Source organism: Mytilus californianus, unplaced genomic scaffold (genome assembly GCF_021869535.1).
Source record: "Mytilus californianus isolate M0D057914Y unplaced genomic scaffold, xbMytCali1.0.p SCAF_1, whole genome shotgun sequence".
In the NCBI taxonomy this organism is placed as follows: Eukaryota; Metazoa; Mollusca; class Bivalvia; order Mytilida; family Mytilidae; genus Mytilus; species Mytilus californianus.
Genome location: NW_026262581.1, coordinates 69,862,055 through 69,876,029, shown reverse-complemented (window position 1 = coordinate 69,876,029; position 13,975 = coordinate 69,862,055). Strand labels below are relative to the sequence as shown.

The window sequence follows — 13,975 nt, the reverse complement described above, 5'->3', positions numbered from 1 at the left end:
TAGAAATGCAAGTTTTCTCTATTATCTTGAAAACCGCTATAAACAGAGAAAATCTGACAAAGCATAAATGTTCAAAATGTTGAGATCTACCTACCCTCCATTTACATCCAAACTGTCAGACCACTTTTTATAGGAGTTACTGCCCTTAAATGATGAATTTTACCTCTTTTATTCATTTTTGCTTATTATCTTGAAAAATATAATAAATAGAGAGAAACTTTGATGGCAAAAATGATCAGCAAGACTAGACTTACAAATAAGTCAACATGTCCCAAATTGCCAGGCAACTCCTTTAAGAGTTATTGTCCTTATAGACAACGAATTTAATAAAAAAAAAAAAATCATTTATGTCTATTATCCTGAAAACTATAATAGATAGATAGACATTTTAAAAGACAAAAATGATAAGAAAGGCAAGATCAAAAAATAATTCAATGTGGCATAAATCATTGGTTGATTCTATTTATGAGTAATTGCCCCATAGTGACGTATAATTGAAATGAAGCTTTGATAATAATTAAATATAAGACTGAAGTTGTCAAGCAAGTCAAAAGATTATTTGCCAATAAATGATGAATTTTGACCAACTAAAGTGCTTTAACCTATAATATCATAAAACTTTGTAGATAAACAAAAACTTTGAAAATGTAAATTTGAAAACAAGACAAGATGTACAAATTAACTTGAATTACTAAATTGCACAAAATGTCAATAAACTATTATAGAAGTTTTTTCCCAAAATATCGAGAATATTAATTTGATTTTTGACCTTTCATTGTTAAAGGATAACCTAAGTCATATATGAAGTTTACAATTCATTTTGAGCAGCAGTTGTAAAATTTATTTTATAATTTAATAGTAGTTTAGGAAAAATATTGTTGATTAAATTTTGTCCCTCCTGGCTCATGTCCTGGGATAAATTGAATATATATTATTGGTATTGAATGAATATATGAGAAATATTTAAACCATTCAATTTACTTAACACGAATGAAGACGTCATGAATTTCAGATTTATATATTGGACTTTGTTGTTGTGGTATCAAGATATAGCAGATTGAAACTCTTCAATGAAAAGTTAAAAACTTCCTTTTTGGTGAACCTTTTGAAGGTAACACAAGGAGTGCTAGAGAGTTGCTAAAGTTTAAAACAAAATTGGGACAAAATGGCTTAGTATTATCAAATAGAAATAGGCAAAAGATATAATATAAATAAATAGGACCAGTATAAATGAAAAAATCTTTTGGATACTTGTTCAGCTAGCATACTAAATTTAGTCGTTTAGAAGTAAAATGATGATGCAAGAATTTAAAATGCAAACAAATATAAAGACAGCAAATAAAATTTACCTTATGGAAAAAGCTTTACCATTAATTTGCAGTTCTGTTTCTTGTGTACTGATACTTTATTTGTAGGCCTACGAAATAAAAATTGAACCAATTGTTATTGATCTATAAATTAATATGTTTTTTCCATGACCTTTATGTTAAATGAAACGCCATACACCTTTGATAAGAAGAACTGTACACGTATACTAGAGTTAATCGACTTCATGATAAAAAACAAATTGTGTGTTTTCTGTAAAATGCTGCTTTTTGTAAACTCAGTCAGGCCAAAAAAAAATGATATGCTTGTTTCCTGTCTCCCGACCGATAGCAGTTGTTTTCTTATTGTAGGGGCCTCGGTGGCCGAGCGGTCTAAGTAGTTACTACTGTTATCAGTAGCCAGTCAACACTGAGGTTGTGAGTTCGAACACCGCTCGTGCGGGTGCACTCGACTTCAATCTTAATTGACTAGGATTGTCAGTTTTCCTATCGAAGGTCGATGGTTTTCTCCGGGCACTCCGGCTTCCTCCACCAATAAAAACTGGCCGCCACGAAATAGTCTAAAAGCGGTGCTTAAAAGTGGCGTTAAAACACCAAAAATCTAAATCTAAACTTACTGTAAAACATTTATAACTTATTATGAGTAATAGGATAACATTATTTGGTATATGGAATCCTTGCAAGGTCTACATGTTGGTCAGACAGGGTTCACCTGTGCCTCATTTTGTGTATCAGTCATCAAGGTTAGTCATGTGATAAGGTCTCTTTGTCAGAAACTATGAGCAGAATGTCAACTATATTTGGTATACGGAATACTGTATTTGTACTTTTTTTCATGAAGTATTTATTTTCGTGAATACAAATGCAGCTTGTATGTAAAAATCTTTGAATAATTTTTCACTGATTTTATAACTGTACATGTACATTCATCTGGTTTCATTTACATAGCCTTGTTTGAACTGTAAAACTGTTGAAACAACACCAGTGAAATCAATTAAGGACAAAGGGTATCAAATAATGACCAAAGCCAAATTTGACAGTTTTTATTGTGTAACTATAACTTAATTGAAGAATAATGTCTTTCTAACGGACTTCTGTTTTGATGATTGAATAATCTATGTTTATTTTGTAAGCAATATCACTGACCTGTTTTGTGTTAAATTATATTTAGTTTTTTACAAACACAGGCTTAATTAATGAAAATTTAAATATTTTATGAACATATTAACAAATTTAGAAATAATTATTTCATGCCATGCTCTATGCTCACTTTAACATGGGTAGACATTATATTTGTCAATATCTTTATACTGAGCGTTAACGAGGTGTAAAATGTTGACAAATATAATGCCTACTCATATTAAAATGAGCATAGAGCATGGCATGATAGAATTATTTCAATTCTAATAGGAATATTTATTAGAACTTCTGTACTTCTAAGCGGACATATTACATGTATAATACACGTTCGAAAGGCATCCATTTTTTTATGAAGCTAAAACGATATAGAGAATCAACCGTTTTACAATAAAAAATGAACAAATTCATGTAATTTTACTTTTAGAATGATTTATTAAATTGCCTAGTGAGCAACACAACACAAAAATCCATTTCGATCTCCCGCGTTGTTCAAAATACAACTGACGTTGCAATTTAAATGTGACGTTAGTCATGTGCAGCCCATGTTCTATTGCAATTAGAACATGATTTTGTTTCCAAAGCGAAAGAAGAACGTCATATTAGAACACAAAACATTTTTAAACACAAGTATATTGACTGATGTAAAATCACAAATGTCAAATTTCACTTATGCACAAATACATATAAATGAAATACTACCGAAGGTATGAACTAAATTTTACTCTCTTTTATCATTTGTGCCTTAAGAATTTTTACCTTGTTAAATTGATACTCTTTGTTTCACTAAATACAAAATGTCTGTGATTAATTTTTTTATATTTTCGGCAATACAGCGAAATTAAATACACAGGAATTCATCTGCAATACCGATTTCGCGAAAATAAGTACATCCGAAAAAAAGTACATATTCATTAATTGTAAGGTGTTTGTGTCTGCCCTGCAGGTGTCATCTGACCGTGACCTAATTTTATGGTTCATTGATCTATGTTAAGTTTTCCTAGTTTGATTATTTTCTCAGATACAATAAACAATAGGTCAACTATACATGCTATATTTGTTGCATGCAATGATTGTAAGGTGTACATGTTTTTCTGGCATGTTTCATTTGACCTTGACCTCTTCAATGTTCATTGGTCAATGTTAAGTTTGGGTTTTTTTTCATGGGTTTATGTATTGCTTTATTTCAATTGTACACTATTGTTGTCATGAGAAAACGGATGCTACTTAGAATTGAAAAAAAAAATCCTACTTTCTCAATGCTTAGTTACTGGTCTTTTATTTGTTTGAATTAAGTAAATTTTTCACATTTTGTACCATAAATTAAAGCGACACACAATGTTCAGACGAATCTTTTATTCAGTTTTTTCAATATTGCGACTTGATTTACATTTTAGCTCTATTAGGGTAAAACACGATGTGTCTTCTAAGTTCTTTATGTTTTAGCTGACTGACTAACCATGTTTTGTCACTGTAAATTCATATTTACAAAAAATAAAATAAGATTGAAAATTGAAAAGTGTACTTTTGGCAAGGTTCTAGGAGTCCGTAGTAAGTTATTTTTTTGAACAGTAAAGTAAGTTTTAAACTTTATTCTCCCTTGAACAAGCGATATTTTATCTTTCAAAATGTGTTCCAGTAGAGTTTGTAAAAGTAATTGAATGTATCTAATATAATTCATTTGATTGGTGTATCTTTTTTACTAAAAAGATGAAAATATAAAAAAAAAATGTGGTATGATTGCCAAAATAGACTAAAATGACACAGAAATTAATAACTATAGGTCTCAGTATTGTACGTCATTTACATATGTAATTATAGATTTTTAAAGATGCCAAGGAGAAAAATTGGGGAGTAGCAGACATTAAATGTGGTGTGAAAACCCCAAAGAAACAGAGATTGACGGACTTGACTTGGGATACTGTTCCATTAACAGTACAAAATTTGACCTTGGCATGGGTGATACTGACACCTTCAACAACAGTTACTCAAAGAACTTGGGGGGATACTGACCTCCACTCAAATGCAAACAACAGTAACTTGAATCCAAATAGTAACAATAACTGTGCAAAAGAAAATTCTCGTATACAAACAGATATTCTGTTAAATGAATAAAACAATAGTTATGCAAAGAAAGATTCTCATAGTAATATCCAAACTGATCTAGTGCAAAACCAAAATTAACAATCTCTAACTAATTCAGATACAGAGGTATCAAAAAAGTTCTATTCTTTTAATGCACACTTTCTTAAATTTGGAACTTTTGATCAGTATGCCACAAAATTTGATGATGAAAGCAGGGGCAGCCAATGTACTTGTAAATCCTTGGTTTTTGTTATCACTTTCTACTTTAAATTTTTATCCAAACACACTGAACCTGGATTACATTTTCAATAAAGGATATGAAATTTACAGGAAGCATGTTTAAGAATTAACAGCACATGAATTATTTAGAAATATGCTTTTAAATTTTGATGAAATTCCTGAAGGATTTTTTACAATTAACTAATTAAATATTCGGTTTGGTATAGCTTTACAGTACCAAGAGTTGACTGCATTTCTCACATTACAAGAAGCAATTCAAAATTGTATAAAGCAGTCAAACAAATTTCTTATTAATATCGGAGCCATCTGTTCGGCAGTTTAGTAATTTAATCAAGTATACTATTTTTTGACACTCATTCTCATTCAGAATGTACACTGAATAACCCATTAGATTTCCATGGCAAAAGTATTTTGATTGGATTTGCTGACTTACATGACCTCCTCAGTTACTTGTTTGCTTTTTACACAAGTTTACAAATTGATTTAGACTCATAATATAAAATTCTACCTGTATGCATCAGTTGTAAAGATACAGAGACAGTTTTAAACAAGCAGATCAAGAATCATTTTGAAGATCAGAAACTAAGGAACACAAAACAAAAAGAATTGAATACCAGTATACAAAATCTTGTGGCAAGTAACTGAATGTTAGCAATGAAAAAGATGATCAAACAGTTATGTGGAAGAGTCAAGTTTTTACAAAGGTACCCAGATTTTAATACATGAAAACGTACATGCAAAATAGAAGAACAAAATTAATAAAACATCCAAAGAAAAAGATTTAAATGCTAAAAGATATTTAAGAAAAGTTAAAGATTTCAAAAAGAGAGACGTTGCTGTTAAAAGAGAAGTTAGAAAGGATGAAAATTTTAGAAAAGCTGAAGCTGAAAGTAAGAAGTCTCAAAGAGATAACTCTGATTTAAGGATGTTCGCTACTCTGTTTAATAAAAACAAGCTTTTTTAAAGACTGTTATAAATTGATAGTATATAAATAACATAAACTAAAAAAGGAGAAAAAGATGAAGGGTCCGTGTCCTTTGTTTCGAGATATAAGCCATTGAAAAATTTGCGGGTAATGATTCTCTCTAGATTTTTCATAGATTTAACATTGCCATCTTTTTTCTTTCGAAAACTAAGAAAAAAAATAAAAGGATTTTATAAGATTTTCAAATATGGCTTTTTAAACTATATGTAATAAAATTATGAAAAGAAAAGTAGGGGTTAGTGGGCAAAATATTTATTGGCACTACATGGATAAAACCAGAGGATTCCGAACATCTGACAAAAATTCAAAAACAAGATCAGCGAACATCCTTAAGACAGATAGAGAGACAAAGAGGACATGCTTCTAAAAGAGAAGCTAGAAAGAATGAAGATTTTACAAAAAGAGAACTTGCTGCTAAAAGAGAGGCTAGAAAGAATGAAGATTTTAGAAAAGCTGAAGCAGAAAATAAGAAGTCTCAAAGAGATATTTCTGATTTAAGACAGAAAGAGAGACAAAGAGAACTTGTCTTTAAAAGAGAGGCTAGAAAGAATGAAGATTTTAGAAAATCTGAAGCAGAAAGTAAGAAGTCTCAAAGAGATATTTCTGATTTAAGACGGAAAGAGAGACAAAGAGAACTTGTTTCTAAAGGAAATGCTAGAAAGGATGAAACGTTTCGAAAAGCTGAAGCAGAAAGTAAGAAGTCTCAATTTATGTTTTAATGTTTTTAACTGCAACATACATGTAACTAAACCTCTACAATTTGTTTTGCTTTTAAAATGAGTATATCCTTTATGAACATTTTTAGATCAGTTATTCCAGATTCAAATTTTGTTTTTTCAATTGAAAGAAAAGAGAATAAACTAAAAATGATAAAGCGTGTCATATGCCCTGAAACCCCCTCCCCCCCAAAAAACCAAAATGATAAAGTGTGTCGTATGCCCTGAACCCCCACCCCTTCCCCCTCTAAATTTTCCTCTGTGAAGATAAAAACATGTGATTATATCATCATATTATTTTGTCAGGAATTGGATTAATAGCTACTATTTGCTGTAGTTTTTGCTTTTTGTTTGACGGATGAATGAATGCTATTTTAATGTCCAGTGGCAAATATTTATATTCTTATGGGTCCATTCTTACAACATTTCATATAAAAAGGAGATTTGAAACGACACATTCATAACTTCGAAAAATAATAATTTATTCAAATATTAACTGGCTACTTTGTACTGTTTTATCTCTATATATAAAATTGTAAGGTTGATTTTCTAGGCAATTTATATATATAAAATGTATATATTTTCTGATTTTAAAGTAAAGGCTAAAACATATTTTATTTCATTTTCAATAATATTATGAATCTAATCATTAATTTTTCAATTACCATTTATATTTTTATGAATTTATGATAAAAAAAAGAGCAAGCATTTAATTTTAAGGCCGGATGATTCTTTAAAATAAAAAGCACCAGGATTTTTGCACAATAAAATAGACAGGATCACTTTCGGTGCTAAAAAAAATACAGGACCTGTATCGCTCAGGAAAATAAAATTCCAGCAACAAACCTTTGATCCTTTCTCTAATATTAAAAAAAATCAAATGGTTGCTCCCTAAAATTATTATGAATATACAATTCAGATAGAAAACTTTTTCAACATTTTGTCTGTTTCGACGTTGGAAAACATGCACAATTCCGATCAGCCAGCACTCAAAAAGTAAAATCACAAAAATACTGAACTCCGAGGAAAATTCAATCGGAAAGTCCCTAATCACATGGCAAAATCAAATGACAAAACACATCAAACGAATGGACAACAACTGTCATATTCCTGACTTGGTACAGGCATTTTCAAATGTAGAAAATGGTGGATTGAACCTGGTTTTATAGCGCTAAACCTCTCACTTGTACGACAGTCTTATAAAATTCCGTTATATTTACAACGATGCGTGAACAAAACAGACATTATAAATAAAATAGTCAAAATATGGGTACAGCAGTCATCACAAAAGTCTCCAGTTAAACTGCAGCGTATTTCACAAGTACCGAGTAAAAGAGACACTTTTCATAATGATGTATTGGTCAAAATAGCATCAACATTGAATGTGCTCCGAACAAGGAACAGCCAAAAGGAAACCACTGTACAGTGCACACTTGATAAGATTCAAAACCTTGCAGAAAAACCAAAGGTAATTAAACTAGCTATGCATCGACTATTCACGATATTTGTTTCGGTGGGGGCGCCACAGAGTAAAAAATATCTCCTTTCATACGTTGCTCCCTCAGGTTCAAATTTAAGTTCACTTACTTTGGTTAAAACTAAAAGGTAGTTTATGACAAAGTTCAGCAAATATGACAATATAAAAATAAGAAGATGTGGTATGATTGCCAACTGTGTTACCCTGGTCCGTCCCGTCCGTCTGTCGCGTACGTCCCAGAAATTGGTTTTCGTTTTCTAACTTTAGTTTGCCTCAACCAAACGTTATAAAAGTTATACACAATGCTTATAACCACAAAATACAGATTAAGTTCGAAATTGGGTGGCGTCACTTTTACTGTTCATTAATTATGCTCCTTTATAAACATAAAAATAGCTGAATTTTTCGTTTCCGTTTTCTTACTTTAGTTTGCCTAATCCAAATGTTTTGAAACTTTTGCACAATGCTAATTACCACAAAACACAGATCAATTCGAAATTGGGCGGCGTCACTTTTACTGTTTAAGAGTTATGCCCTATAAACATAAAAATTGCTGAATTTTTCGTTTCCGTTTTCTTACTTTAATTTGCCTCAACTAAATGTTATTAAACTTATACATAATGCTTATTACCACAAAACACAGATCAAGTTCGAAATTGGGTGGCGTCACTTTCACCGTTCATGAGATATGTCCCTTTATGAACATGAAAATTGCTGAATTTTTCATTTCCGTTTTCTAACTTTAGTTTGCCTCAAGCAAATGTTATGAAACTTATACACAATGCCTATTACCACAAAACACAGATCATAAAAAAACAAAAAAAACAAACAACATTTCTAATTGTCTCCCGCGCAACGCGTTGTAGGAAACATAGAAATACCGGGCGTCTGTTCGTCCGGTCTTGTTAGCGCTCTGGCAATTCTTGCCAGGTTTTTTTAAACTTATATCAGAGGTTTAAATTATAGCAATGTCTTAGACGAGTTCGAAAATCAGTGCTGATCAATTATTTTTAATAGAGTTACGCCCCTTGGAAATATTGAATATATGGAAAATTGCATTGTTAGCACTCTCATTTGTACAATTCTTGCCAGATTTTTATGAAATTTATTTGCTCTGAAGCCTTCATTTTTCCAAGATATTTATAAAAACTTTCAAAGAACAAAAATTTATTTTTTTTAAGTAATTGCCCTTGTACCTTGGATAGATAACATTTGTGCAACGTGGGGGACATTCAAACTCTGTTTTTTTTTTATTACTATATGTTACTGAACAATGACAGCACTCAAACCTGTAAGCAATTTCTAACATGTCTAATGACAACATGTAGAAATATGTGTCATTAACTTTATAAGAAAAGAAAATGTCAATAATTAGCACATTGACTTCATGCATATTTACAAGCGGGGGCATCTGTGGTCCATAGACACATTCTCCATTTCTTTCTTTCAGCACTTAAAGGTTTTCAGACAACCTATTATGTGATAACGGATCACTTTTGCTTTTCATGATCTATGAATATAGACATGTTTTGGTGTCCATTTCAGAATATGGGCATAATTAGGTGTTTAAGACGTTGTGTGTTCTACAGTGACGTCATGTGGACACGTTTGGAGCAATGAACACGTTTGAGGGGAAGAACGACATGCTTCTCAATAGTACATATAATTTTAGTGCAATCACTTTTCTATCAGCCATTTCCGGTCTACCTTTTAAGATATATATGTAGTTAAACATGTGACTACATGTATAACTAACAGTTTAAAATTAGTTAAAATATATACAAATTGATTATAGTAAAATCTTTGATATGGTTTTACAATATCCCAATCGACCAATATAATCCCTATAGCACAACTCTTTGGATCATATTTATCAATATTTGATATTGGTGTGTCAGGTTTTTTATAGGTGTAATAATAAAATGTTCTTTCAGGTTAATGTAGTATCAGCTGTTATAAGGAAATCCAACAATGAAATTGTTGATGTACAAGGAACACTGATGACCAAATGCACAACCATAATTGCAGACAACACACAGCAAATGGAGTTGACCTTGTGGAAAGACCACATTGACAGCGTAGTTGGTGGGAATACTTATAATTTCGCAAATGTGTCGACCAGATTTTTCAACACATATACATTAACCACTATGGAAAGCCAATGGGGTCAAAATTCTTAATTCGTAAATTGTCAATTTGTAATTTGTCAACTGTGTAATTTCGAAATTCTTAATTCGTAAATAATCAATTTGTAACATATAACTGTGCAATTTCAAAATTCTGAATTCGTAAATTGTCAATTTGCAACTTTGAAATTCAACATTTGTAATATTGAGATTCTTTTATAGTTGCGACTTTGTAATTCATTAAATCTAACATTCGTATACTATTTCTTATTCTGCCATTCTTCATTTGTTACCATGTCACTTAAGATCACTTTAATAAATATTTGACATAGACACGCTGAAATTCGTATATTGATGTTTTGTAACTTGAAACATGTCGATTCGTTAAATGTCATCGTTGTATTATTCTAACGATCATTATGACGACAGATGGCGCTCGCTTTTATTCTTCTGTGTATTAGCCTCCTGTAAGTAGGAGCACCTCCATATGGAGTATATACTCTTAGTAATTTAAATCAATTATGTACAGCACATACATATAAAAGGAAACAAATAGATAAATATTTTTTTTTTATTTTTATATGGAATATATACAGAGAGTCTGTTTTATATAGAGGTGACCTCGAAGATACATGTATTTCTATTTTACTGGTCACCACACCTGAGAAAGGGGGGGGGGGGGGGGTCACTTCCTTTATTAAGGTATATACAGATGTGTCGCTGGAATGGGTCCCTTTTTCAAAATGGCAAATATATGACTTAATATATGACCGGGTCAAAATTTTCGGACTAAATACATGAAATAGAAGACTGAGCCGGAAAATTCAGACTAATATTTTTCTGGACTGGAAAATTCAGACTAATATTGTTCTGGGCCGGGTATTTAGTACTAAATACATGATGGGAGAAATGAGTTCAAAATTTTGGAAAAGAACTAAACTATCTTATGATTTTTTTTTATACAAGAAGCAAATCTATGAATAATATTTAATTATTTGGCTCTTGAGTAATGAAGATAAAAATGTTTATATCATGTTTGTACTTTGCAAAACAAATTGAATGAGCAAAGGAATATTATTTTAAACGATTCACTTAATTAATGTATAGGAATAAGAATAAGAATTATTCTAATCAAGAACTCATAAAGGGTATCATTTTACAACAACAATATGCACAATATGATTGGAAATAAAAAAACATAAACAAAAAAACAAGAACCTTATATAATTCTATCATGTTATGGACAGGATCAGAGCCTAACACATCATGTGTCTTATATAACTATTACAACATGTCTCATAATAATAAAATATCATTTATATATTTTGTTTCCACCTGGATCTTATTTCTAAACACTGAATAATATAATGTATACTATGTATTAAAACTGTTTTGAATATCCAATATTTTGTTATCTATATAGTCTAAATGAATCTGACCAATCAGAAAACTTACTGAATACGAGATCGTCGAGACATGACATATAATAGTAGGATAATGGTGTGATGTCCTGGTGTCCCCTCTGCATATTTTGTCAAGGACCATGATCGTAAAACTATGAAACTGTTTCTTTTTTATTACAAATCTATAATCATTTTTAACCAAAGTGACACCTCCCTCCCTCACTGATTGGTCAGAGAGAAGATATCGCCATCTCGCCAATTTCATGACAGAAGCAATTCTCGCCAATCTGCTTACCCTAATTTTATTTCTCTTTGAGAATCTTTATATATGACAGCTCATTTTAGAGAGCAAGATATCAGCAATCTGCTAGTTGTTATGTCTTCAAATTTAGGTATAACTTTTCGGACAGGAGAGGCGCCAAAAATTGGGTGGCAAGAATAACTTGCCGGCAAGAAATACTTTTTGACCAGTACTTCTCTAGCTGGTCATAGAGAAGACCTCACAGAAACCATTCTCGCCAATCTGTTTGCAACAGTTTCATTTCTCCATGAAAATCTTTGCACATGATTGGGGGGCCCGGTCTGTGAGAGCTCATTTTGGAGAGCAAAATGGTGGCAAACCATGGGGAGTGGGTGGCTAGGGGATGGGTGGGATCCTGGGAGTAGGGGCGTGAAGCCGGAGTTGAAGGGGAAGGAATCGGGAATCGGGAGTATTTGGAGAACACCCTGTAGGACGTTTTGTCTGCAACACGTTTTGTAAATTTTTATAGGACGAAACATCGGGTGGCGGCAATTACTTCTTGACCAATAAAGTTTAGTAGGCATGTATATTAGTATATATCTTCCCCCACAGTCTGAATTGACAATTACGAATTAAGAATTTCGAAATTACACATTTACAAGTAACAAATTGACAATTTACGAATTAAGAATTTTGAAATTACACATTTACAAGTTACAAATTGACAATTTACGAATTATGAATTTTGACCCTGTTAATTGGCTTTCCATAAACAACTACATCATCAACAGATATAAACGATCATCAAGATTTATTAAATATAGCTACACATGAGGAAGAATCCATGTCTTCTATTATTACAGGGCAATTACCCAGATAATCCTACACAAATCAGCACAATGTGGCAGCTGTCACAAATCAGCTAAATGTGGCAACTGTCACAAATCCATCAAAGAGATACCAACAGAAAATTTAGTACGCTGCAACTCCTGTAATATGAAACAAAAGGCAACCTTAATAATGCATACACCTGCACAATGAATGTTAAAGATCTGTCTACACCTCAAGTGATAAAGATAAAAATGTTTTCATCAGTCGTATTGACCTTCCGTACAGGAAATCTAAAATTAGATCTGCTTGCAAAAATGGAAGATGTTGAAGATTATCTCTTGGAACAACAAAACCTGATTATTACATACAACTCCAACACCAAAGTTGTTTTGAAGTTTCATAAAACCAGAGCACTAGAGCATATGCCATCCACTTCAAGGCCAAGGGATCAACAGTGTACCATGGTTTCAAAGACAGTCTAAATATTCCATTTAATATAATCTGTCTCCTTTTATTGAAAATAATCACAGAATGTATCTAATGAAAGCTAAAACTTTGTCTTGTTCTCAATCAAACATGTTAAATTACATTTTTATTCTATAGTTTAATAACCAGTCATTGTATTGGTAAAATTGTGTTTAGTGATGATGGCTTGTTTTCCCTTATTTTGAATGCAGAAGCATCAAATTCACTGTCAGAAATGAACACACCAAAATATCGTCCTCCATCTAAAATAGATTGGAAACAGTGTCGTCAGGTCACCAAAGATGCTCTTTCCTCGTTTTGTAAAAATTGGTGTAAACGGGGAAAATGTGGTAGATAATAGAATATCACATTTTGAAAATAATTTAGAAGTAAATAATAGAGTACATACGCCTATTTCCAGTATAAGAAATCAACTTCAAGAACTTTCAAAGCGGTTTGTGTTTGTACCTGCCGACAAAGCAGCCAACAATGTGGTGGTGGTATGCCGTAAATACTACACGGACGTTCTTAAGAATGAAATTTTAAATTCATCTACATTCAAGTCCATGGGCCCCACAGAGAGTCATATAGTTACAGATGGGTGCAGTCCTAACCTGTACAGCAAGTTAACTTGATAACCAGTCATTTGGACTGGTCAAAGTTAACCTGTGACAGGATTTAGGACTGCTCTGACCAGTCCTAGGACCACAATCTAGTTAACTTGAAAAGCGGACTTGGTCCTAGGACTGTTTTTATGTCTGCCGAAAAAGTTAACTGGGAAACAGATCCGCTATTGATATAAGTTATTTTCGAAACCAGTTCTGTCATAAGTTAACACAAGTTAACTTTGATTTTGACAACTCCGATCGAACCAGACCTGATCTCAAGTTAACTTTTGGCCTGGTCTGCTCAACACTAAGATAACTTGTAACCAGGACCGCTCT

The 13,975-nt window shown here is 31.9% G+C and overlaps 1 long non-coding RNA gene across 2 annotated transcripts in view; it reads left to right on the top strand.

Moving 5' to 3' along the window:
• The window catches only part of LOC127723323 (uncharacterized), a 51,456-nt gene extending 38,244 nt beyond the window's left edge, over window positions 1-13,212 (top strand). The window contains exons 2-4 of one of the 2 annotated variants that reach the window (XR_007991999.1): window positions 4,284-5,491; window positions 6,386-6,465; window positions 9,900-13,212. This is a non-coding gene — a long non-coding RNA (uncharacterized LOC127723323). Of the gene's footprint in view, window positions 1-4,283; window positions 5,568-6,385; window positions 6,466-9,899 lie in introns of those variants that run through there. The other variant, XR_007991996.1, reaches the window with a different exon arrangement.
• The last annotated feature ends 763 nt before the right edge of the window (window positions 13,213-13,975 follow it).